The sequence below is a fragment of the Macrotis lagotis genome, chromosome 4 (assembly GCF_037893015.1).
Source record: "Macrotis lagotis isolate mMagLag1 chromosome 4, bilby.v1.9.chrom.fasta, whole genome shotgun sequence".
In the NCBI taxonomy this organism is placed as follows: Eukaryota; Metazoa; Chordata; class Mammalia; order Peramelemorphia; family Peramelidae; genus Macrotis; species Macrotis lagotis.
In genome coordinates, this window is record NC_133661.1 from 228,333,143 (window position 1) to 228,357,858 (window position 24,716).

Sequence of the window (24,716 nt, forward strand, 5' to 3'; positions counted from 1 at the left end):
GCTAACCCTGGTTGAGGAAGGCTATAATAGAAACAATCTGTTTAGGGAAATACTTTCAATGCTTTGATAGAACTGTGAGCTTATCAGTGAGATATGACTAACTTCAAACTTTCAGATCTTCCAGTGACTTTGTAAAGATCTTTCTAGGATGCTAGTTTTTTAAAGGAATCTCATTATGTCCATTCTTTTCCATATGAGCCTCCCCAGCTTTACACTGGTCCTTAGGAGACAGACACCATCTATTTGCCAGCATTGTATTTGAAATTTGCAATTCATTGGGACCATAGTTTCTGCTGTTGTTGTTTATTCTGTTCTCCAAGAGAACCATGAGATCAGGGAGGTGATGCCATGATATGTGAGTTGGATTTAAGTGAGGGAGGACTATACAAAGTCACCAGTCTCACTTTCTTCTCCAGAGCCATCTGGTCCACTGATCAGATATGGATTAGAATCGCTGGAAATGGCCTTTGGCTTGGATATAGTGCAAGATCTTGACCTTTTTAAGCTAATGTTTTTAACAGGTTTCAGTTTGACTGAGATAATGTCAATTCAAGTTTGCTGGTATAACCTCCAAGAACCTTACCACTGAAGTGAGGCATCAGAATGAGACTTCAATGGGAGTTAAGGAAGAAGACATTCTCTGGCATTGCTCTCTCTACATAGACTTCTAGGTTTGGGGTAACAGAAGAGAGAACCCTATCAGACTTTCATTTGAATACTTTATTGAGCCTGTAGGCTAAATGTTAGGCTATAATATAATATTATAATTATAATATCATAAGGGATAGAGCTTTGTTGAATATGCATGGATTGAGTTCTACTCACTCTCCAGATATAGAACCTTTATTGTCCTTTTAGTCTCATCCTTCATCTCTGTCCCATGGAAACAGCAGGCCCCCATGTTTCCCTTTCTCTGGAGGCACTGGAGGGTTGATTTTTTTTTCATTAGCCATAGAAAAGTGCTAAATTTGAAATTTCCTTATATTTTGTGTGGACCAAAATAAGTCTTTCCTATCTTCCCCAGCAGCATGGAGGTTCCTTCTAGTAAATAAAGGTCATATAATTCTTGGTCTTGTACCTTATAAATACTTAATAAGTGTTTAATAGACTCAGATCTAGGTTCAAATTTTGCCTCTGACCTGTATTATTTTTATGAACCTAAACAAGTCACTTAATTTCTCCCAGATTATTTCCTCATCTGCAAAATGGTGATACCTTCACGGAATTATCAGTTAGTGAGTAATCCTTTATTAAATGTTTACTTAACAAAAATTAAATCAAGAAAAAAACTGCTTAAGGAGCTCCCAAAATGAGGGAGGAAATCTGAAAACAACTCTGTAGAAACAAGACATAAATTGGGTCTAATCTCAGAGGGAAGGCAAAAAGGATTGGAAAGGGCTTGTTGAAAGAACTGGAACTTGAAGTCTGGTAAGTGAGGAGGTGAAGAGGGGTAAGTGTTCTGGGCATGGGGGGGGTGGGGGTGGGGGGGAAACTAGTGAAAAGAAAGCTGAAAATGTGTGAGGAACAGCAGGCTCAAACTAGTAAAAATTATGAAAAGCACTTTGCTTACTTTACAAAGCTGTATAAATGTAGTAATTGCCGGCATCCTCAGTCATTGCCATTGTCCTCAGCAGCAGCAGCAGTATTACCATTATCACCACCCTCCTCTACTTATTCCAGCTTCTTTTCTCACCATCTACCTACATATCTTCTATGACCATTATTGCCTCTTGTTCCACTAGCATCCTCAAAGAGACCTCAGAGGCCTTATTCACTTCTACTTAATATTTGATTTTGATAACTAGTTTTTTCAAGCATGGGAGTGTTAATTTTCAAGAATCTACATTTATAAAATGAAAAGCTGATTGTTTTGACAGGAGAATGTGTTTAATTCAAGTTGTGCATTAGGCTGCATCTTAAATGTAACCATTTTCACCTAGATTGAATATTATTAACTAGCTCAAGGGGCTAGGAAGTAATTAAACATTTGAACAGGTTGCTTTAATCAATGGCAATAAATAACTTCAAATACTTAAAATGACTTTTTGAGTCTTAAAATGCACAACTATTTTGGCAGACAATAGCTAATGAGTTGGATTGTTTGTTTTTTGTTTTGGTTCTCTGCATTTGGTTTACAATTTTTAAGGAGAGTTTACTGTCTCTCCCTAAATCTAAATGAAAGCTGTTTTGCAAAGGCCAAGATTTGGACTCAGAGGAAATAAAGGAATTTCATAGCTTGGGGAAAATTATATTAATTCTGTTGGATTTCCTTCTCATTTCTCAATTATTCATTATTTCTGATTCTTGATGTGGACAAAGGCAAGGACGAGGGTTGATGTACCCTCCTTCTTGATTAAAATACAAGCTCCCTTGGAATGCAGTAAGGAAACTCTTTTCAAGGATTCACTTCGGAAAGTTTGCAGGGCCTGTCAGTCTGCCTTTCATTGAACAGAACTGATTTAAAAAGAAAAAAACAACTGTCTGGAGATAACTTCTCTCCCCTGAAGGCAGTTTCTCCAAAAAGGTTTTGTTAAAACAGGAAATGATGGTTACTTCTCTGACCTTCCCAAAACCATTAGAGAAGGAAAGTTGGTCTCCCCAATTTCACCATGGGAATTGGAGAGAAATCTCAGTCTAGCTGTACCATCTTGCGCAGGCACCCAGCAGGTTAGGTTGGTGCCACAAGTTTCCGCCATCAGAATTTTTCAGGTGTGTCATATGTATTTAGTACATCATTTGATAATGTGGGGAAAAAGAAATATTAAAGCAGCAAGGGACTAAAGGAGAATGAAGATGAATGTTAGCGTTCCCCTGGGGTTCATGGGTGAAGGAATTAACACAGCTTGGCACTCTACCCTAGCTGTGTTTGTTTCCATGGCAACAGCTACGTACATGTTTCAGACTATCTACAGTGACACAGTTGCAGAAATAGTAGCTTGCAGGTTTCTGATATCGCATCAGTGGACAGGCAGCACGCACTATATTAAGTAAGTGTAAAAGAATTTAAAATATAGCTCTGGATTCAGATGTATGCCAGTTGGGTTGAGCAATGTACCAAGTGTTGCTGCATCCCTCCTCCCAGCTGTAGAATCATCTGGGCAAAGTTGGAAGTTGCAGGATACGGTGCAAACAATTGTCCTTGTTTGGGGAAATAGCATCAAATGTAGCCCATGTGTGTGAGTTGCAAAGGTAAGAAAATGGTCTTTCCGGATAAGATCCTTGAAGAAGAATTTTGTTCCTGGGGTTTGCAGGGGCAGCGAAGGGGAGGAGGGAGGTGACGGCGCGCCGTGGGGAGAGTTGGCTGCCACTGGTGGGGTGGGGGAGTCAGGTCTGGTAGGCTTGGTAGAAAATAGCTGTGCCTTTACAGCAAATCTCATTTGCGGCTGAATCTTTTAACTGCCGCAGAGTTTAGGGAAACTAATGGCTTTTTTTTTTTAAGGAATTATTTTCAATCTTTAAAAAAAAGGCAGAAACAAAACACTAGGATGAGGTGGAGAGTGGTGAGTCTGGAGATTTGTTTGTGATGCAATTAATGCCAAATTGGGATTCCATTGTCTTTTCTGAAGGCTTATGTAAATCTCTCTCCAGTCTCCTAGATGACCCTGGTTTGTCTTTGACATTAAGTACTTTTTAGTAGCATCTCTGTTTATATTGTTCTGCCTTAGCACAGACTGATTTTTCCCTTAGTGTTGCTTAGAGGGCACCCGAGTAGATAAGACTTTGCAAGCCTGTGACTTTGCAGTCCTAACGCACAATAATTTGGGGTAAGAAATGTACAAATGAGTATTTATTTAAGAGCTTGCCAGCCCTCTGCATTTGAATGGCAGTCTAGGTATTAGGTTAATGGGTTTCAACTTCTACATTGTGATTGTGAGGGCTTTCAAGGCTATAGTAGTTCAATTTATATTGAGTTTCTATGTCACAATATTTCTGTTTATGTCCATTATCCCATTTAAGAAATGCATTTACCTTATAGTTTTATTATTCATGTATCAGCCGAAGCAAATGGGATGGTAATTTAAGCTAATCTATTCATTTGAGGAGGATTATCTGCCCAGAAGTGGACTTCTGTGGAAAGTAGCATACCACATGTACCTCTTTTCATGTCTAGGAGACTTTTATGTCTGAGAGACTTTTATGAGAAGGTGCTATCCCTAGCACCTGCAAACCAGCATGGTCCTCTTTCTGACAATGGTTAGGCTAGAAAGGGAAGGATTCGGTTCCTTTCCTTGTAAAATGACAGGTATGGATGAGATAGAGAATCATATCTCTATGATTTGATACTATGACTTCTGGGGAGATGGGATTCAGGGACAATTTGAATGTCACCTGGGAAGGGTTGGGAGGATTGATCCAGTTAGAGGGTCATTTGACCAATTGAATCATGGGTTTCCCAGCTTTGCCAATGGGTGTAGCTCACCTTGTCTCAAGAAGGTGAAACCAAAATTAGATTCTTCTGGAGCCTCCCATTTATGCTGATCTGCATTCTGGGCAATCCAGGAAGAAATGACAAAGCTTATGTCTTCTTCAAGGGGGGAAATAGAAAGGCAATTCAAGTTCTCTAGCAAGCTTCTTTCTTCTTAAATAAAAATACCTCCCCCCAACTCCACCACCCTCAACTCCGCCAACCCTGCACTGGCTCTCAGAAAAAGGTGACCATACTTTAAAAAAACCAATCTTCAGAGATCCTGGTCCTGTCTGCGCCCCCCCCCCCATGCCTTCTCTTTGCCTGTTGTGTAGTTTACACATCCCTGTGAGCTCCTTGGTCCTGTAACAGCTGCTCCACAGTAATACTTGCTTTGCCCTGGAGGCAGTTTATTGGTGGGTAGGAAGCACTCTACATATGTACTGCACATCATTGGTTAGTTGGAGTTTGCATAATGTTGGTTCTTGCATCTGAAGCGCCATGGGCAGGCAAAGTCATTAACCTTGAGTTCTGAAACAGGAAATCAGCAATGATAAAATTAACCATTGTGACTGACAAATTCTGCTCCTGTCAGGGCAAGAGGGATAGTTTAAATAGATATAGAAAATGTGAAAATAATATAACTTTTTCATGATCTAGAGTTCTGGAAACATTAGTGTATTGTGTGTGTGTATATATATACATATATATATATATATATGTATATATACACACATACATAAACATATAATATATGTATATACATGTATGTGTCTTTTGATGGTCTGTCTTCACATACACAGGGGTCTATCTTACATTCAAGGAAAGAGTTAAATATATATAGTTTCCCCCTTATTTTTTTAACTCTTTCTTTGAACAGAATTAAAGCTCTTTCATATGGATATGAGTACATACAGGCATATGTAGTCTGTTTTTAACTCTAGTTGCATGTATGTTCATACAGATAAAGTGTCTATATACATAATAGCCTTTAAAACATATGTGTATATGTATGTATCTGGATACACACATGTAACCTATTATTGTTATTTTATTTTTTAGCTCTTTAGTAGCTCAGAAGCCCTACTCATGGGTACCAAAAAATCAATTCAGATACCTGAGGTTATTTGATGTTTTTTAGACTTCTAATATCTAATGTAATTGTAAAAACAAAAACAAAAAACCCCTTAGATTGACTAGATATGTAGTCAGAAAAGAAAAACAAGCTTGAGGAATTTCTCAGCAGCAACAGCATGGGACAAATGAGAGCTAAATGGTATTTGACTGATCCTTTTACTAAATCTGAAATTGTAACAAAGCAGCCTTCTTAGAATCTATTATGGTCTAGTGAGAGTAACAGCAGCAGTAGAAGAATTGACTTTTAGCTACCCCTGTTGCATGTAATTCATATTTATGGAATGCTCTCATTTGATCCTCCAAATAACCCTAGGCTACTGGCATTATTACCCCCCATTTAACAGATCTGGACACTGAGGCTCAGAGGGGACTTACTCATCTAGCCTAAAGGCAACCTCCTCTCCTCTCATTGAATCCTCTCAATAATCCTGGTAGACTGGGTAGAATAACCATTATTACCTCCAATTTATAGATCAAGAGACTAAATGACTAGCCCAGTGTCACCTAGCTTCAGGTCTTCTGACTCTGAAATCCATCAATCCTCCTCTCTTTTCTGCCCACCACTCTGCCAGGGTCTAATCAATAGTCTAGTCAGACATTTATGTTCTTTGTCTGCATCAAAACAAATGCTCTTGGATACTGAGATGCTTAAGATCGTGTCTACAATGTTAGGTATCCGTATGAATTCAGTTAATCATTGGTTGTTTCCAGGTTTCCCAGCATTTGGCACCATGTACTTCACTGGAAGGTACCTAAGAGGTCATCTAGTTAAGAATCTATCCCATTATCTCCTGCTTTCTCATTATTTTATAGATGAGGGAGCTTGTATAATACAGGAGAAAGACTATTGAATACAGATTTAGATGCTAGCTTTCCCACGTTCCTATCCTTGTGACCTTGGGCAAGTCACCTTAACTTTCTTGCCTTGGGGTTTGACTAGTACTATGAGGTCCTTTCTTAAACTCAGATTGTGATCTTAAGAACCTTTCCCAAGGTTACATAAATCAAGTGTGACTGAGCCAGAACTCACAACCAGTCAAATTGTTTATATACTTCCTAGTCATGCTGGAGTTGCATAACTGTTCGCCAAAGGTAACTTTGCACAGATCCTCTTTGTCTATATTCTATTTATTACATCTTTGAGAGACTTATGCTTATTCATTTATCCAGATAGACTGGAAAGTGAGCATTTCGTGTAAATCATTATGCTCATCCCTAGTATGGTAGCACATAATTAAAACCCAAAGTGGACCTACCCTGGGAAGGACCAGGAGCAATGCCGACAATTTGTTAATAAGCCTATCACCAGAAACACTGAAGCTGCTCACCATTGTCAAGTTCAAACCCTTAAATTCCTGTTGAGGGAGAAGGGGCATGAGGGGTGGGGAAGGGAGGAAAGAACACCGTCCTTTGCTGAGGAATGCTCAGGCAAGCTGCAGATTGGCTGCTGTATCAAGATGTCAATAAGATCTCTTCGGTTTCAGAAACCCTAGACCCCCAACCTTGAAGTACAAAGTGAGAGGAATGTGACATTCAGCCTTGATATGACTCAAATACTGAGAAAAATTTGCCCTCACTTCTGCTTAGTAAACTTACTCACATATCCTGGGACTGTGATCAGCTCTGGGGATGCAAAGAAAGGCAAAAGACAGTCCCTTCCCTAGACAAGGTCACAGTCTAAAAGTCCTGAGCTTTTCATGTAATCTAAGAGAGCCTGGCCTCAATCTCACCTTGACCGCCTAGTGTCTCTAGGACCATGGTTAATGGCAAGGTCACTTAACTCATTCAATAATACCCTCACCTACAAAAGTGGAAGGTGGGGATTGGACTATCTTTATTGATTTTTAGTTGTGTCTGACTCTGTGACCTCATGTCCACAGCACACCGCAATCTCCCAAATTCTGGCCAAGCTAACATTCATTATTTCCATGACACCAACCATCCATCTCATCTTCTGCCATCTCCTTTTCCTTTTGCTTTCATTCTTTTCTAATATCAGGGTATTTTTCCAGAGTCCTGCCTTCTCATTTTATGTGGACAAAATATTTAAGCTTCAGCTTCTGTATGTGACCTTCCAGTAAATAAGCCTAAATTAATTTCTTTTAAGTATTGACTGATTTGATCCTTGCTGTCTGAGGGACTCTCAGAAAATTCCACCATCACAATTTAAAAACCACTAAGTTGGCTTCTAGTTTTAAATCTATTATCTTAAGCTGAAATGAGTAGAGAGCTAACTAATGAAAGATAATAAGACTAACTGGCATTTATATAATATTTTGTACTGTGAAGATGACTATATAAATATTATCTCATTTGATCCTGATCACAACCTTTCGTGGTTTGTGATGAGAATGGAGTTATCCCCATTTAAGGATGGGGAATTTGAGGGGAAATGGCTTGCATAAAGTCACAAAGCTTAGGTAAAGAGGCTGAATTCCAAATATAATCTTCCTCATTTTACAGATGAGGAACTTGAGGTTTCAAGACATGAAATAATCTAGGGTCACAAAACTCCCAAGTGGTTTGCAGAGTACTTGGAGTTGGTTGAATCCTGACTGCTATTTACTACCTCTGTAACTGTGAACAAATTCTTTTCCTTTCTTGGCCTGTTTTCTCATATGTAAAATGACAAGATTGGATTAGCCATTTGTAAAGATCTACATCCTATGTTTCTCAGTCTCTGAGGTTGACAGAGGGCTTTTGGTTATTGTGTTTGTTTCTTAAAAACCAAACACATGTATTTCTCTGAAAATGTATGCTTTCTCTTACCCAGGGTTAGCTTATTAGGGAAATAAAACACAATTCAGGTTTTAGAGTTGGAAATCTGATTAATCTGTCTGCCAGGTCCATATGGAAATAAATTGGTAAATGGTCCACTTGGGACTAAACAACTGCTGAGATGATGAATTGATCCCCTCTTATGGATCTGCATTGTTAGAAACTGAGTTGTGTTCACTCCTCTTTACTGAGAGGGTATCTGGGTGCACTGAGTCAAGGTCAGAAAAAATGCATTATGTGTAAAATTTAAGCTACGATTTTCTTGGGAAATTTAACAATAGCAATTATAATAACTCGCATTTCTTTAACACTTTAAAACTTACAAAAATACTTTAGAAGTTATTTTAAAAAACACTTAAAAATATGATCTGCTTTTTTTTTCCCCCTTGGAGGCAGTCAGTATTAAGGGATTTGGTCAGGGTCTCATAGCTTGTAAATATCTGAGGCTGATTTTCATCTGATCCTCTTAATAATTCTGGGAAGGAAGGTGCTATTATTAATCCCATGTTATGGATGAAGAAAACTGAGACTTAAGTGGTTAAGTGACTTAAGAGGTTAAAGTGACTTGCTCAGGGTCACACAATAAGGATGTGAAACTGAATTTGAACCTTGGTCTTCTTGGACTTCCAGCTCTAGTGATCCAGCCACTGTACCACATAAGCTTTTATTTTAAATTCAAATTTACATCTCACACTATAAATTTTTTTAGAGGATTGATTTTAGGATCATATATTTAGAGATAGAAAGGACCTTCATGGTTATCTAATCCAACCCTTCATTTTCCAGAGGAGCAAAGTTGCAGGTAGAGGAAGGGGTTTAGTATTAAAGAAATTGAGCCATGTAATCTAGCCTAATGTATTCATTTTATAAATGGGGAAACTGAGACCTAAGGAGGTGGAGGGACTTTGCTGAGATTAGATAGGTAGCAGGTTGCAGAGGCAAGATTTCACCTATGTCCTCTGACTCCAAATTCAACATTGTTCCCACGGTGCCATCTTGAAAACATTGTGGAAAGACAGTGGAACAAACGTTGGACTTTAACAAAAAAAAAATGAGGTTCGAGTTTCAGCTCTGCCACTTATCAACTTGACACAGGGAAATGATGCAGAAAATTATGAATGTGGCCTTAATGCTGTTAAAATCTTGTAGAGAGCTGTTTGCCCCTGAGATGTAAACTGACCTTGATTGTTGACTGACTCCTGTCATCCCTTGACCCTGTTGTTTTGCACCTTTTCTCCCCAATTTCCCCTTCACTTAACCTTGGCCTAGATGCTGGCACAACAGGAAATGACATGTTGAACTTGGGGGCTTTAGCACCTTGGGACAGGAAGGACCAGTATGTAGTTTGCCATTGGAAGATACCTGGCCCCGAGGTGTAAGACCATTCCCTAAGCACCACCCTCTGTCCAACCTATAGAAGGGTATTTAACAGGAAGCACCTCCTTAGAGTTCTCTTGCTTCTTCTGGTCTACCATACAGAAGGATGGGACTTTGTCAGGCTATTCCTTAACACCCCCTCCCACCGTGGGCTTCACCATGTGACCTGGTTAAGATGGACCTCATGGTTGCCTGCCCTTCTCTCTGTCTTCTCACTAATTTTGACCAATATACTTTGTACCAATATTTTGCCTTAATAAAATACTGAACAGTTTTAGCATCCCAGAGAGCTATGAGTTCCTTCACTTTTTCAATGACCTTAAGTCTTCTATCTTCAATCTCTAATTATTAAAATTGTGTGATCTTGAGTAAGTCACTCTTAGTCTTTCAGAAAAATTCTAGAAAAGTGTTAATTATGCTGACATTTCAGATGGAGGAAGTTTCCATACTCATGAAATCCTAAGTCTGGACAAAAAAAAGAGAGAACAGGCTAATTTAAGGCTTTAAAACTACTTTTCTCATATTAGCGCCTTGTACTATAAAGGGAATATATATTTTCATCCTTTTGAGGATAAGGAAACAGGTTCAAAATATTTAATTAACTCACAAAGGGCCACTAACTCATAAGGGATAGAGTTAAGAACTTAAACTCAGATTTTCTAATTCCAGGTTCAGTTTTCTTTATATACCATAGTATGGACTCTTAATAATTTAATTTTTTAAATGATTATTCAGGGTCATTAGTACACATATCAATAATACAATTGGGGCTATTGAGATGTAAGTTAATTATTTGTCCCAGTTTGGAATGGCCTGAGATTTCTATGAATTTCTAGTTCTTCTGTCTGTTTCATACTCTTTTCATATCTTCTTTTATTGGTCTTAACAACTTTTTCTCATTACAATAGCTGTATCTAGGAGTCCACTCTCTTTTTAATTTCTGGAATTTAACCTCCTTTGTGCTGAGAAACCAGAGATCCAAGCTTGTTAGAATTATGTGCAAAAGAAAAGTCAGAAGTCTCTAGGTATGATCCTTGATATCTCTTCATTGGACTGTATGATACCTTTTTTCTGCTGCTCAAAAGCTTTTTAAAAATCACTTTGAATATTGTGGCTTTGTTCCAAGAGGGCTGAGGTTGTCAGAATAAATGGTTGTTGAATGAACAAATGAATGAATATTAGATAAGTGGCTTCCTTTTCTGTGTTAAACACATAATTATGCAAGGTACTATACAAAAAGTGCAAGGCCTATTATTATTGATTTAAAACATAAGGAAAGGGAGGGCTGAATCATTGAAAATTGGGATTAGAGACTTGATACCTTTGAACCCCAAACTGTTAAAAAAATGCAGATGGTAAATTAGGAATAAATTCCTAACTTGAGTAGAATGTACATAGAGAATATTTCTATAAAAGGATGTGACAGCTTCTGTATTTTGTATCTGTGTTTCTGGAAAGTATAAATCATTAAATATTTGAAGCATCCACGGGAGCACTTAGGAAAATGATTCCCCCCCCCAACTTTTCATTAAAGACTTTTCATTTTCCTTTGAGGCTCAGAAATCTTCCACTGAAAATCATAATGCAATCTGATATACCAGTTTTTCTGTTTTGCAGAATTCCTTGAGATGACCCTGGTCAAGTGACTTGTAGTTCTGTTTCTGAATTGATTTACCAAGGTTGACCTTGAGCTTGGGGTCATCTTCTTCCCCAAGGGTAGTACAGATATCATTTTCTTTTTTACACTTCTTCAATATTTCAGAAAAACTGTGTTTTCATTATGGGGGAGAGAGGGAGTGTAGTTATGTAGATTTTAGCTCTTTATTGTCCCAGTATGTGGTTTCATTAGATTCTGTGCCCCAGCCCCCAAATCTATTATGTTTCAGATGAACCCTTCAGTATTTAACTAGTTGACTTCAGAGGATAAGATGTTTAACCTACCCTCTACCTTGACCAGTGCTTTTTCCAGTGGAGAGCCCCTCCCTCAACATTGGTTAATTGTTGGTTTGGTGGTCAGCTTCTTAGATCATATCCCTGCCAATGCTCATCCACATGGTTGAGCTTTGCAGATTTTTGTAAGTTGAATTGGCACACCCATTTTTCTCTGAGAAAGATAATAAATATATCAATGAAGATAGTCCAGGACTATCCTTTGAAAGTTATAGGTTTTCAAGGAAAATTTATCTCTGAGGATACCCAAAGAAGACAAGATAAGTACCAACTGAGACAAAGGGGACCAGAGCAGCTGGGGAGAACAACTCTGAGCTGAAGGACCCCCCAAAGTAGGACATTTCCATGAGAGTGGGGATGAGATAGGTTAATGGACTAGTGTGATTCTATAGCTCCAGATTATATTACCTGAAGAAGGGTGGGCCCTGAACAAGGGCTATGGGCTGCTTGTGGACAGGGTTCTAGGGTATAGGTCACTGTGGGGAATCAGCCAAGCTAAGCCTGTTTCAGGGTACATGGTATTCAAATTACTGTGTCTCTCTAGGGACCCTGACTACGGGAAGAAGCAGAGACCAAACTTGGGAAATTCGGTGGTGAGGGAGAAGTTGTCTCAGTGACTTGTCATTCACCACTACATGTATTTTCCATAACAGTGAAATACAGTTTTCACCACTCTGAAAGGATTACAGAAAATCAGCCAATGAAAAGCAAAGAGGACAAATAATGAAGTATGGTTTGTTTTAGTCTGCTTATAGGTTACAACGGGGCCTATTTATTTTAAGGGTTTGGTCCTAAAATGAAACAGTTGTTAACAAAAATAATAATAACACTTTATAGTTGCTTTCAAGATTTACAAGGAACTTTATAAGTATTATTTCATTGGATACTACTAATAACCCTGAGGGGTAGGTATGAGTATATATATTCTCCCTTCTTCCCCCCCACCTTTACAGTGGAGAAAGCTGAAGGTAAGAGGAGTTGACTTGCTCCTTAATTAGTTAGTAGTCCATAAATATAAACACCTACTATGTGTCCTAAGAGATAAAGTTTTTTGGAGTCAGGAGTACCTGGGTTCAAATTCAGTCTCAGACACTTAATAATTATCTAGCTGTGTGGCCTTGGGCAAACTGCTTAACCCCATTTGCCTTGCAAAAAACCTTAAAAAAAAAAAAGAAAGAGATAAAGTTTTCCTAAAAACCTGTAGCTTGCCCAAGTGACAATGACGTAGCACTGTAAGGGGCAGCTAGGTGGCCCTGTGGATAATCAGAAGGAACAGAGTTCAAATTTGACCTCAGATGCTTACTGTGTGACCTTGGGCAAGTCATTTGATCCCAGTTGCCCCCCCCCAAAAAAAAAACAGAGAGAGAGAGAGAGAGAGAGATACAGTCTCTACCTTTTAGGAGTTCATAGTTGAATGAGACAGGCAACAATTATGAAATCAATAAATTGTAGATAGGATAAATTATTTGAGCCAGGATTCAAATTCTAGTTTAGTTATAGTCTGTATGTTAGAAAGGGGAATCAGATGACTTGTTAGTTTTATAATTTTAGAGCTTCCAGCAGTCCCCTGTTTCCCTCCTCAATCTGGAATAATGACATATTTGTAGGATGCTTTACAGTTACAAAGTGCTTTGCTGTTTTTCCTTGCTCAAACCCTCTGATTGTAGTGGAACGAGTATCATTCTCTTCATTTTATAAATTTTTAAAGAGCCTAAGGGAGGTGAAGGGACCGGCCCAAGGTTGCAAAAGTGAGTTGAAACTTGAGCCTAAGTCATCTTCAAGCAAGCCCAGAGCTACTTTCTGTTATTGCATGCTGTCTTTGGTGACCTTTTCATCCTTCAGCATCAGCTCGGTGAAAGTCTCTCATCTTTTCTGAAGTCTTCCCTGAAACCTGTTCACTTAAGGAACTTCTCTGTCCTTTGAATCATTTCACATCAGTAGCATTCCTGAGACACTTAACCATAGCCTGTAGGGTTAGTTAAATTTCCATGGGTTGTTGTTTTTGTACAGTCATACTTGTTACTTCATGATCCCATTTGGGGGTGTTTTTGACAAAGATCAACTATTCCTTTTCCAGTTCATTTTATAGATGAGGAAACTGAGGCAAACATGGTTTAGTGACTTGCCCAGGGTCACACAATTACTGTGTCTGAGGCCTGATTTGATCTTGGGAAAAGAAGTCTTCCTGACTCCAGGTCCAGGATGCACCACTTAGCTTCTCTCCCTTGGCAGTGGAGTGTAATGGATAGAGAGATAGCCTCCTAGTCTGGCAGATTTGGGGTGTCTTTGTTACCCTGAGCATGTCTATCCCCTCAGGCACTACTTTCAGACTGTAATTGCAGAACAGGTGCTTGTCTGCATTGGTAATAGGGATTTTCCTCTCTGGGTGTTCCCTGTACCAGTATTGTCAAAATTCAAATAGAAACAGATCTTTGAAACCACAATTTGATAGTATTTATGTTGTATTATATTTTTATTTGTTTTGCCAATTTCGCAATAATATTTTAATTTATTTTGTTAAAAGATTACAAAAACAAAAGCCAAGACTGCTCCTACCCTTGAGGTCCTTCCTTATCTAGTAAACTGAAGAAAAGTCTGATATTAGGGAATGGTGGCTTGATAAAGGGGCATTTTGAAAGGAAAATGGTTCCATAATGGTTGACATAGCCCATCCAGGAACAAAGACTCACTTGATTTAGTTATGGTCTTTCAATTCAATTCAGTAAACATTTATTATGTACCTTTTCTGAGCCAGTTATTGTCTAAAGTATTTTTAAGCTCTAGAACTGGAGAGTTAGAGGGGAAGAAAGGTAAGAATCCTGAAAAGAAAAGATTATAGAAAGGAGGTTATAGAACAACTAGCCAGAGAAGGAGGGAGAGGAGTGAAAACGTGGTTAGAGGTTTCTGATGGAGAGGTAAATCAAGTCCCTTTCCTTCTCCAAGACTCAAATTGTTCAATTGTAAAATGAAGGTTTTGAACTAAACGACCCTTTTGGCTGCATACCTATGATCCTAAGGCATTTAAAGTCTTTGAATTTTGCATTGGAGGACAAAATTGTGGTTGGGAGGAAAGCCTTGTAGAAAAACCACATGAGCTTGTCACTTCTCTGCTGCCACAATTCTAGGAGGCTAGAATCCCAAACTGGAAACACATAACTACAAATAACTAATAGAGAGAGAAGCTTAATAGAAATCAAGTTTACTTGCAAATGTTGTTCAACACACGGTTGGTTTGGCAAAAAACGATAATGTCAGGCAGAAGAGTCAGGCAGCCCAGTGGATTGTATTGTCATTTCCCCATGTCCCTGGCCTCTTCTAATCAGTGTTCTAAACAGAACGTACAGAGAGTGTGGAGCGGAATCTGAGCTGATGAATGAACAGAATGTGGCATAGTAATCTATTCTGTGACTTGCTTCAAGGAAACCCCTTGAAAATTATCCATGTCTTTTTTTTAATGTACAAAGAAAACTAAAGAAATTACATTATGAATGAAAAATGAGATGGAAATTTCTAATCCCGTCTCAAACAGTATAGGGCTAACTTTAAAATATTCTGCTTTAAGCAAGCATTTAATTTGTGCTCTGGGAACTAAATAATGTTGCTAAGATAAAACATTCTAATAATGATTTATGTAAATTTATTTGTACAAAGTAATGGTGTCTTTGCCTATAGCAAATTGCCTAGAATATGAAATGACACTTATGAGCTGACTTTCTCTCTCTTTCCCTTCTTCCTCTTGTATGAATACAATGGAAGAAATGAAAGATTTCTGGGAAGAAAAAATTCCACATTCAAAATGGAGTCTGAGGCAATGTTCTGTGAGGTTAAAGCCAATGTATGCGGTATGTATATTAAAGAAAACTGAAAATGCTCAGTGTATTTTGATCCAAGATTTCCATTGTTTAAACTGATTTCAAAGAGAAATATTCTTATCTCAGATGGCAAGAGACACATCTTTTGTAGGTTCTGGATGGTATTTTTAGGTCAGTGATCACAGGAACATAGATCTAGAAGTGGGAGGGATCTCAGAGGCTATTTAGTCCTATCGGGTCATTTTACCAATAAGGAAACTGAAGCTTAAGGATGCTTGACCAACACCATCTGGAATAATATCACAGAATGCTGTAGCTCGAAAGAACTTTAGAACATAGATTGTCAGAGCTGTAAAAGACCTTTAGACAAAGATTGTAGATCTGAGGAATTTGAAAACATAAACTGCTAAAGGTAGGAAAGAATTGGGAAAATGGATGGATAAGAACTTTATGACATTGAAGGTTTAGAGCTGGGAGGGCTACCAAAGGATAGGTTGTTAGAACTCAGAGGGACCCCCAAGAGCATTGGATGTTAGAGCTCAGAGGGACCCCTGAACATAGAATATTAGCTTCTTTTCAATTATAAGCCTTTTTTTTTAAAAAATCCAAACTCCTCTCTATTTACAGAGGAAATTGAAGCCCAAAGATAAATGACTTGTCCAAAATCACACAATCAAAATCCTTCTAGTCTTTCTCCTGCTGCCTGTAATAGGTAAAAATATGACTTTCCACATATCCTTAGCAAAGTGATTTCACTTAAAATCATAGAATCACATAGCATTAAAACTGGAAGAGCCCTTAGTGACTGAGTCTAAAACAGAGAGAGACCTGAAATTTTGTCAGTTTTAAACTATTTTGGAGTTACTGTATTAGTTGAGAGGAAAAGATTTCCTGTCCTCATTGGGGAGAGCAGCAGAGGCTAGAATGTGTCCAGGGGCCATGGGTTTTAGCTAGAATTCCTGAGGGAAAGGAAAGAATGAGCAGGACTTTTTAAACAAAATACAAAATAAAATTGACCAAGTTTTCAGCAGCACCAGCGGAAAGGCAGAAGAAACAAAACCAACCTATAGAGCTGTTGGCTATTGCTGAGGTTGTCCTTAAAAGTTCTAATAACAAATCTTCAGATGTGATCTTACAAGATCCACTGAATGTCCCTGGGAGATAAGATTGTAAACCTGATTAAAACTGACTCTCCATTTAGATGTGAATTCACGCAGCAGGCTTCTAGATAATTTATTTTCACATGTCTAATGTGTATGGCAAGATATATGTGAACATTCATTCAGCAAATAAAGTACATCCACTTTAATGCATTATCTCTGCTCTCATGAAGCAAAGGGACAATTGTAATCGTACAGCATATTTTATGCCCCCTGACCCCAAACCAAACCTCCCAATTTGTAACTCCTACATCAAGACTGACATTTCAAGAAAGGTCAATGCCATTCTTCACCTCACTCAGACCTTAACTCAATTTCTAGATTTCTCCTTTTCTTTAGCTTCATTGTTTTTGTCTCCCCTTCTACCTTGCAAGTTTCTTCACTTGTGGTGTTTTCTTCTATTAGAATGGAAGCTCCTTGAGGGTAAGGATTATCTTGTTTGCTTGTATCTGTTATATCCTCAGACCTTAGCATAGTAGCTAATATATAGCAAGTTAGACTTGCTCTCATTCTTCCTATACTCTCTCTATTCTTTCTCTCTCTTCTTCTTTCTTATCCCTTCTCTTTCCTCTCTCATGAAATGTGAGTAGAAAAATAAGAGAATGGGACAGTCTCTACTCTCTTCCTTTTTCTTTATTCTTTCTCTTCTCTTTTCCCTTCCATTTCTCTCCTCTCTTCTCTTTTCTTATCTTTCTTTCTGTCTTGAATCTTTAATCTCCAGCACCATTATCAGAAAGAATTGACCAAATGCATATTTATCCCTTACACCATGAAAGCACTGGATTGTAACAGACACAATCCCTGTCCACTAGGAGTTTAGTCAAAAAATAACTCTCATTATTATTTGCTACTGAAAATCCCAGTCAAGAAAATCTAACTAAAAGTTGGAAAAGCAGTTCATTTTTTAGACTTGTGTTGCTAGTGCTTAAGTTTCTATTTGAGCCATGACAAATGATTAAGAACCCTATACTCGTTCTTTCCCTCTTTTTCTTCTGTGTGGGAAAGAAAAGTAACTATTCTTTAAAACTTTAATACAGGTCATTTTAGGTGAGTCTTTGGAGGGCAAAAACAAATCCATTTTCTTTTGTTAAATTAATGTAACATAAGAAGCATATGTAGAGGAATCTTCCATGAAGAGGGGTTTGAAATGAATCTTCTGTAGAGAGAGGTGTTGAATGTTCTTTTAAAGTAATTTAATATTGTTATTTTATGAGAAAAATTCCTGTACCCTCAATCCCTTCTTCACTGGTTACCATAGTCCAGGATAGACTTTCTTTGTTCAAATTATTAGCAAGTGCTAAAGCTATCTTTGGATTTAATTGAAGCATTCTCACTGATTTATACTCTGAAGAGTTGAAAGAGCACTGAAAAGGGGAGAACTTTGGAGAGAAAGTGGACAGCAGTGAAGCATTTTTGTTGGAAAAAAAATACTATGGATTTGTCTTTTTTTGTAGAAATCTCTTGAATTTGTTCTCTACAGTCAGAAAAGGGTATTTTGAATTAGAGAAACATTGGACTTTGAACTTGAAGGGACCAGAAGAGAAAATCTAGAACAACTCTTTCACTTTACAATAAAAAGAACAGCTCCCATATATAGAAACTGCATGGTATAGTTGAAAGAGAATTGATCTCAAAACCAGGGAGATCTGGGTTCAAATCCTGCCTCTGATACATGCTGTCTTTATCACCCTGGAGAAGTCACTTAACCTTTTAGTGTGCCTAGCAGCCCCTTTCAACTGTTCAATTGCAGAGAAGATGTTGATCTAATTTGATAGAGGGAATTTGCATATTCAGGGTTAGTTATATAATTGAAATAAGTCCAGTCACTGTCCTTTGTTTATAAAGCATTTTGTAAGGTGCTTACCCTGTAAGGTAAGTAGTGTAATTATTCCTTTTATACTGTTGAAAAAAATGAGAGAGTAAGTAATTTGCCTCAAGTCCCAGAGTCAAGGGATAGCAGAAAGGGAAGGTCCTCAATTCCAAATTCAGGACTCAAACCAAGGAATATCATGCTTCTTGTTCTGTTACCTTTCCTGTGGAAGATGTTATATTTCACTCGATTATATATGAATTTTGAATTTTCTTCCTGTATGTTTCTGTAATAGAACTATCCCTTCTGCGTCTTGAGGATTAGGGATACAGTGATATCCCTCTATCCCCCAGCAATCTGGAAAATATATGTAAAAATTTTTGGCCCTCCTTTCATATTAGAGAAGTCTGAATTTTTTTTTCTTTTTCTTTTATGGAGTGTACCTCATTGTAAAATTTGGGTTAAATATTTGGTCATAGGCTCTATCATCTGCTCAAATTTGCATACCTTTTCTGACTTCCACAAAACTCCCCCCAAATTCTTTTAATTTCTTTTGCCAGCCTGAGAGATATCAAAATTGTGATGTGGAAAGTTGTAATGTGGAAGGGATAACAATATTTTATTTATTTTGTTCTTATTTTGGGGTGAGTATTAAGTGAAAAATGGAATCCAGAATTCGGATTCATCCTCTTGGCTATCTCATGACAGTGTTAGTTCAGGGTCTAATCAGGGGTGGGACTTAAGGGTCCTGGCATAAGTTTCCCAGTTTTAATAGGACATCATTTTGCTCAGAAGAATAATAGATACTCAGAGCAGAGCCTTCTAAAAGTTGGAAATCTCAGGAAGGGCAGAACATTTTATAACTGATACATCTTCATGAATGCATTCCATACACATTCCAAACTAGTTGAGGGAATAGAGTTTTCATTAGTAATGAAGAGGAAGAGAGAGCCTTTGTCAAAGACCTTCAGTCTCTCACCCCTAAGTCTTAGTCGGGGGCATGTGATTCTGCTTGGTATTTAACACTTGGTAGAAGAGACACTTGCTTTTGAGATAAATACATCTGGCAGCCCCCACCTTCTTTGTCCCAAATGTTACATCTGCTGAGAGCTGAGGAGATTGAACTGCCTTTGATTTTTACTGATACCAAAAGATACTGATGACCAGACAGTGATGCATATTTTCCAGGTGAAAAAAAAAAAAAAGCTAGGAAATTGGTTTTCGGCAGCCACCAGGAGGACTGAATTACTTGCCAATTAGAGCCTAATAGACTCTCCTTGTGATTAGTTTGATGTGGTAAACGTGCACCCTGACTCTTCAATCACAATCTTTTGTGGGCCAGCAAAAAGACAGGAAACGCTAAATTCCATTGGCGGACCAAATGATTTTTCAAGTACCCCATCAAGAGCCTCCAAATGTAAATGAAGAAATGGTTGAGTAACCACTCTTGTGCTCATCAATGTCTGTGATGACATTGCAGGGCACTGGTGGATGCTTGAGCAATGTCCCCTCCCCCTCCTTTGGTGTTTTTTTGTTTGGGGGGTTTTTTTGGTGGGAGAAGGGGTAGAATGCTGTGGGAGGTCTGCAATCTCATCACTTGGATTCTCCCTCTGCCAGCTCAAATAGCAATTCAGTCTCTAGGAGATGGGATACATAAATTATGGAACCTTTCTGATTCTGAATGTCTTGGACATGCATTCGATCTGCTGACCTGTTTTCAAAGCCTGCTAGAACTTCAACTCTTCTGACACCAGCCCTTCCCCCTTTTGGGGGCTTAGTTTTCTCTTCTGTCAAGTGGGTTGGAACAGGGGAAAACTCTGGAGGTCTCTTCCAGTTCTTTGATTAACTATATCGCTAATCTGATTATTCTTTAATCTGAAAGTGTTGTAACTGGTGAAAATTCCAATGTCTAGTCCAGGTCTTTGATTCCCTGTGGCTCTAATCTGATTATTCTAATGACCAAAGGATCTAGATCTTGAGAATTCTGAGCCACCTCCTTTGCTGAAGAATTGGCTAGTCAGATAAATATAATTTTTTATGAAATGTGAATAGAAAAATGAGAGAAAACAATCTATTCTCAAGGAGTTTACATCCTAATATGGGAAGATAAGCAGCTGATGGGGAGGGGGATATAGAGCACAGGTGAAACTGAGGTCAGAGTGAAGTGGGCAGTAGTGTGACAGGGGCTTCTCAAAATAGGGTGACCCAAGGGAGGGATTCGCCATTCATCAAGCTAACCTTAGGGTGCAGTCATGGTTTTGTGGACAAGGCAGTGGCTAGTAAAGAAGCTGAAGACCAGAAAATGATTTGGAAGTGAAGTGGTATGGAGGACTTTGAGAGTATTTGGTGATAATCTTTATTTATATAACCGTTAATAGTAGATCCATTTAAATTTTGTTTTTGTTTTTCTGTTTCAATTGGGTATAGCATGTAGTATAACAGTAGTGTTGTTGATGAATGTATATCTATGTGAATATACAAATAGGCTTTGATTTCTTCAGTTCTTGGCGTGGAAATGGCCCCAACCAATATTTATGACCAGTAGATTCAGTTTGATTTAACATTTAATAAGTGCCTACTAAGTCTCTGTCTCACTCTGTTTCTCTCCCTCTGATTGGAAAGGGTGGAGAGTAGATACTGGAGAGTTCTTCCTAAATCCTCCATTTAGTTTTCATAGTAATATCATCATCATCATCATCATTATCATCATCATCACTGACCCAGACTCAGTCAGGACTTTATCATGGTCTCCTTGCTTCCACCTTTAAATTTTATGTATTATCTTCCCTCCTTAGATGACGTGGCTGGCACTTAGGAGGGTAGTTAATAAATATTGTTATTTGTTCTTCCTTCTTAAAGAGGACCTTGACTTCAGAAAGGTAATGTCATGACTTGCAAGTAAATTGGATTTAAGTGAGGGAAGTCACTAGACTCCAAATATTTGTTACTTGAATGAATGTCTATGGGGTTAACCTGGAAGCTTGCCCACAGTCTCATAGCTTTAGAGATGGGATTTTTTTTATTTTATTCTTTTTATATGTTGTGTTCCAAAAGTCTTAGTGCATTTTGAAGTTTTTAACAGCTTAAAGGTATGTTGCACCTGAGTACACACCCATACGTATGTGTGAATGTAAATGGAAATATACGTATGTTATATATGTATGTGCATATGCACCTTTGTGCATATGTGCACACATATAGACATTGGAGTTTTCCCCTGATTTGTTTCCCCCATTAGAAGGTAAGTTCCTTATTTGTAGGAATTGTTTCATTTTTGTCCTGTGTCCCTACTCCCCCAGCAAATACTTAATATTTGAATTATTTAGAGTCCAATCTCCCCAGCTCCATACCTCTATATACTATGTAATGCTGCCTTTTATGTGTGTGTGTGTGACTATACATATCATGTGTATGTATGTGTGTGTATAGATATAGATATATATTTGTGTAGGTATGTGTATGTATATCTATAGCTATATCTGTTTAATTTAGCACACAGGTATTAATCACTTGTGTGTAGAACACTAAATGCTCTTGATTTTGTTAACAGATTACCAAAAGTCTTAGCTTCTGAATAATTATTCTTGCATAATTAACCCCCCTCTCAGTTCCTTAAGATGTATAAACACTCTGGTTGCCATGATAACTAGCTTTACCCTTAAATCTTCATGTTCATTTTCCTTCCTCTCCTAGAACCACAAGCAAATCATTTCCTTGTGTCTCAATAATTTTGCCAATGAAGCATAATGCTGCATTAAGATGTTCCTATGGACAGTTGGTCTGTTAATCTGTACATGTCTCATAGTTCTGTCCCAGTTATTCTTATCTTTTCATTTTTGTTACTTAGTATCATCATTATTTGCAAAAGTCGTTCATGATTCAAAGCACTTGCTCTTTCATTCCTAGCAAGCAAGCAACAAAAACATGAATTTTTGTTGAATCTCTTGAACTGAAGAAGTAGTAAATACTATGGGGAAAAAAAGTCCTAGAGATTGGCATCTGGGTCAATCCCTTGAGATCCAGAGTTGGAAGCATCAACTCTCCAACAACCTGCTTCAGTATTGGTTGAGTATACTGTTTGCCAGGTCACCTTTGTGATGATCGCTTATGGAAACCATCAAGAAACCTAGTTTCTGATCGTATCTTTGCTACTGGTTCTCTGGGTGATCAAGACCAAATTCCTTCCCCTTTCTGGACCTCTGTTTCTCTGTAAAATGAGAGTGGAATTAGACCCATAAGGTCTTTTCCATTGTTAATGTTCTTTGATTACCTATGGCTCCAATCTGATTATTCTAATGGCTTAAGGAACTGGACCATAGAACTAATATTATAGTCTTTTACATTGCCAGAATTGGCAGGGCTCCATTGATTGGGATAGTGATGACAATTTCAACAACCAATTTGGTCAGAAAATGTTTGAATCAATGGCCTCATGGAGACACAGCTTGTGTCTATTGATCCTGGTTTGCAGATGTGAATGTTTAGTAAATACTTGGATGATGATGAAGAAGATGATGATATCATCAGCCCCAGATTCCAACTCCTTGGGTCTATCAATCTATTGCAACTATAGAAAACATAGATGTGTTTGTCCTTGACAGAAATAACCTGCCAGCAGTCTAGCTTGGAAATTTTAAAGTGTGTCACAGATAACAAGATTTACCTAAAATTCATTTAGGGAATAAAAAAATGACTGATGCTTTTTTAAAAAGAGTATTAATATTATTTCCCAATGATAACACCTCTTTCTCCATAAAAGAACATTTCCTTAGGACAATGAGATACAATTAAGCAAAACAAAATGAATATTATGATAGAAGCAATACTTTATTTCTACTCCTATTGTCCCCCATCTTGATGCCAAAAAAAGAGACTTCTGAAGGAATATTCTAGGCAGTGTTCTGAAGGTCAAGCTTGGTCTCTGCCTCCTCCATGTTTCATATCATGTGAAGGGACATTTAGAAACTTACTTCAAAAGAGATGAGAAAATGGCTTGTGCTTTGAATTACACATCAGCCCAGAGCACAGCTTCAAGATCCATGTTTGTAAACTTTGGATTTAAAATGGAAAGTCAGGCAAGAGTAATCATTTCTATTTGGCAGGTTCTTTATGACCCTAGAATACTTTTATGAGAACTAATGTAGTTTATTGGTCAAGAGTCTCATTCATTGTAGAGAAACATTCCAGTGCACAGAGTAAATCTTTATTGTCAGAAATTATAGTGTTTCCTGAAATGATTGCTTTTTTCCTCGATTCCTAGTGCATTAAGGGCAACTTCTAAATGCTTGGCTTTAGCACTTGAGAATCTGTGTGCTAGTGCTTGGTGAATTGATGGGAGGTAAATTAACTTCCTGGAGTGGCTGTGGGAACTGTTGGTTGGTTGGAGTTTGAGAATTTACATGGTATGTGGCACTTTGGTCTCCAGTCTATAAAAATGGTGTGTGAAGACATAAATAAACAATGGCACCATAAATAAACAATAGATTGAATTGAATAATTGAAAGTAAATCCCAAATCTGGGAGCAGTGGGCATGGTTGTTAAACTGTACATAGTTCTTGAGAATTCCGGAAGAAACTACAGTAACCTAATTCACTTGGAAACAAATCAATGAGTTTCCCTAGTTTCTTTGCTAGATAGATCATGAAGTTGTAGATTTAAAGTTAGAAGAGAACATCTAACAACAGAGAGGAGCTTTTACTGAAGGTAATATGTGGCAAATCTTGAATCTGAATCCTGGTCTTGAGTCCACACTGGGAGGAGGCAACTAGAATTATTAGAACTGGAGACCTGGGTTCTAGTGTTGCTTCTGATAATCAGGTAAGCTAAATTATGTGACCTTGGCCAAGTCATCTCTCTGGGGCTTCTGTTTGCTAAGTCTCTAAAATTAGGGTCTCGATGTTCCCCAAAGGTGCAAATCTGTTCAGAGATCTATTGTATGTTACATAGCATTCTGCCCCATAATTGGTGCTTGATAAATATTTATTGAATTGAATTCAGGAAAGAAAATATAGACAATAATCCCAGGAGATACAATCTGGAAAGACTACCTTAGTGAACAAAGTAAGTTGGACTGATAGAAATAAGAGGAGAGAGACGAGGGCACATAGCTGATTGTTTAAAGCTCTTAGAGATCCCAGATGTAGATCTGGAGAGGACCTGGCCAAATTGTCCAGTCTTTGTTTTTACAGATGAAGAGGGTGAGGCTCAGAGAAGTTAGAAGGTTTACCCCAGATTACAAAGGTAATAGGTAGCAGATTTCAAATCTGAATCATATCTCAGAGTCTAG

At 38.0% G+C, this 24,716-nt stretch overlaps 1 protein-coding gene across 6 annotated transcripts in view; it reads left to right on the forward strand.

The window, feature by feature from the left end:
- The window catches only part of FOXN3 (forkhead box N3), a 487,407-nt gene that overhangs the window by 125,382 nt on the left and 337,309 nt on the right, over window positions 1-24,716 (forward strand). Inside the window, exons 1-2 of one of the 6 annotated variants that reach the window (XM_074235539.1) lie at window positions 1,502-3,189; window positions 15,404-15,489. The exons of 3 other annotated variants lie outside the window; for them this stretch is intronic. The gene's annotated coding sequence lies outside the window, so the exon portion shown is untranslated. Of the gene's footprint in view, window positions 1-1,501; window positions 3,190-6,926; window positions 15,490-24,716 lie in introns of those variants that run through there. 2 more of the 6 variants (XM_074235538.1, XM_074235537.1) reach the window with 2 other exon arrangements.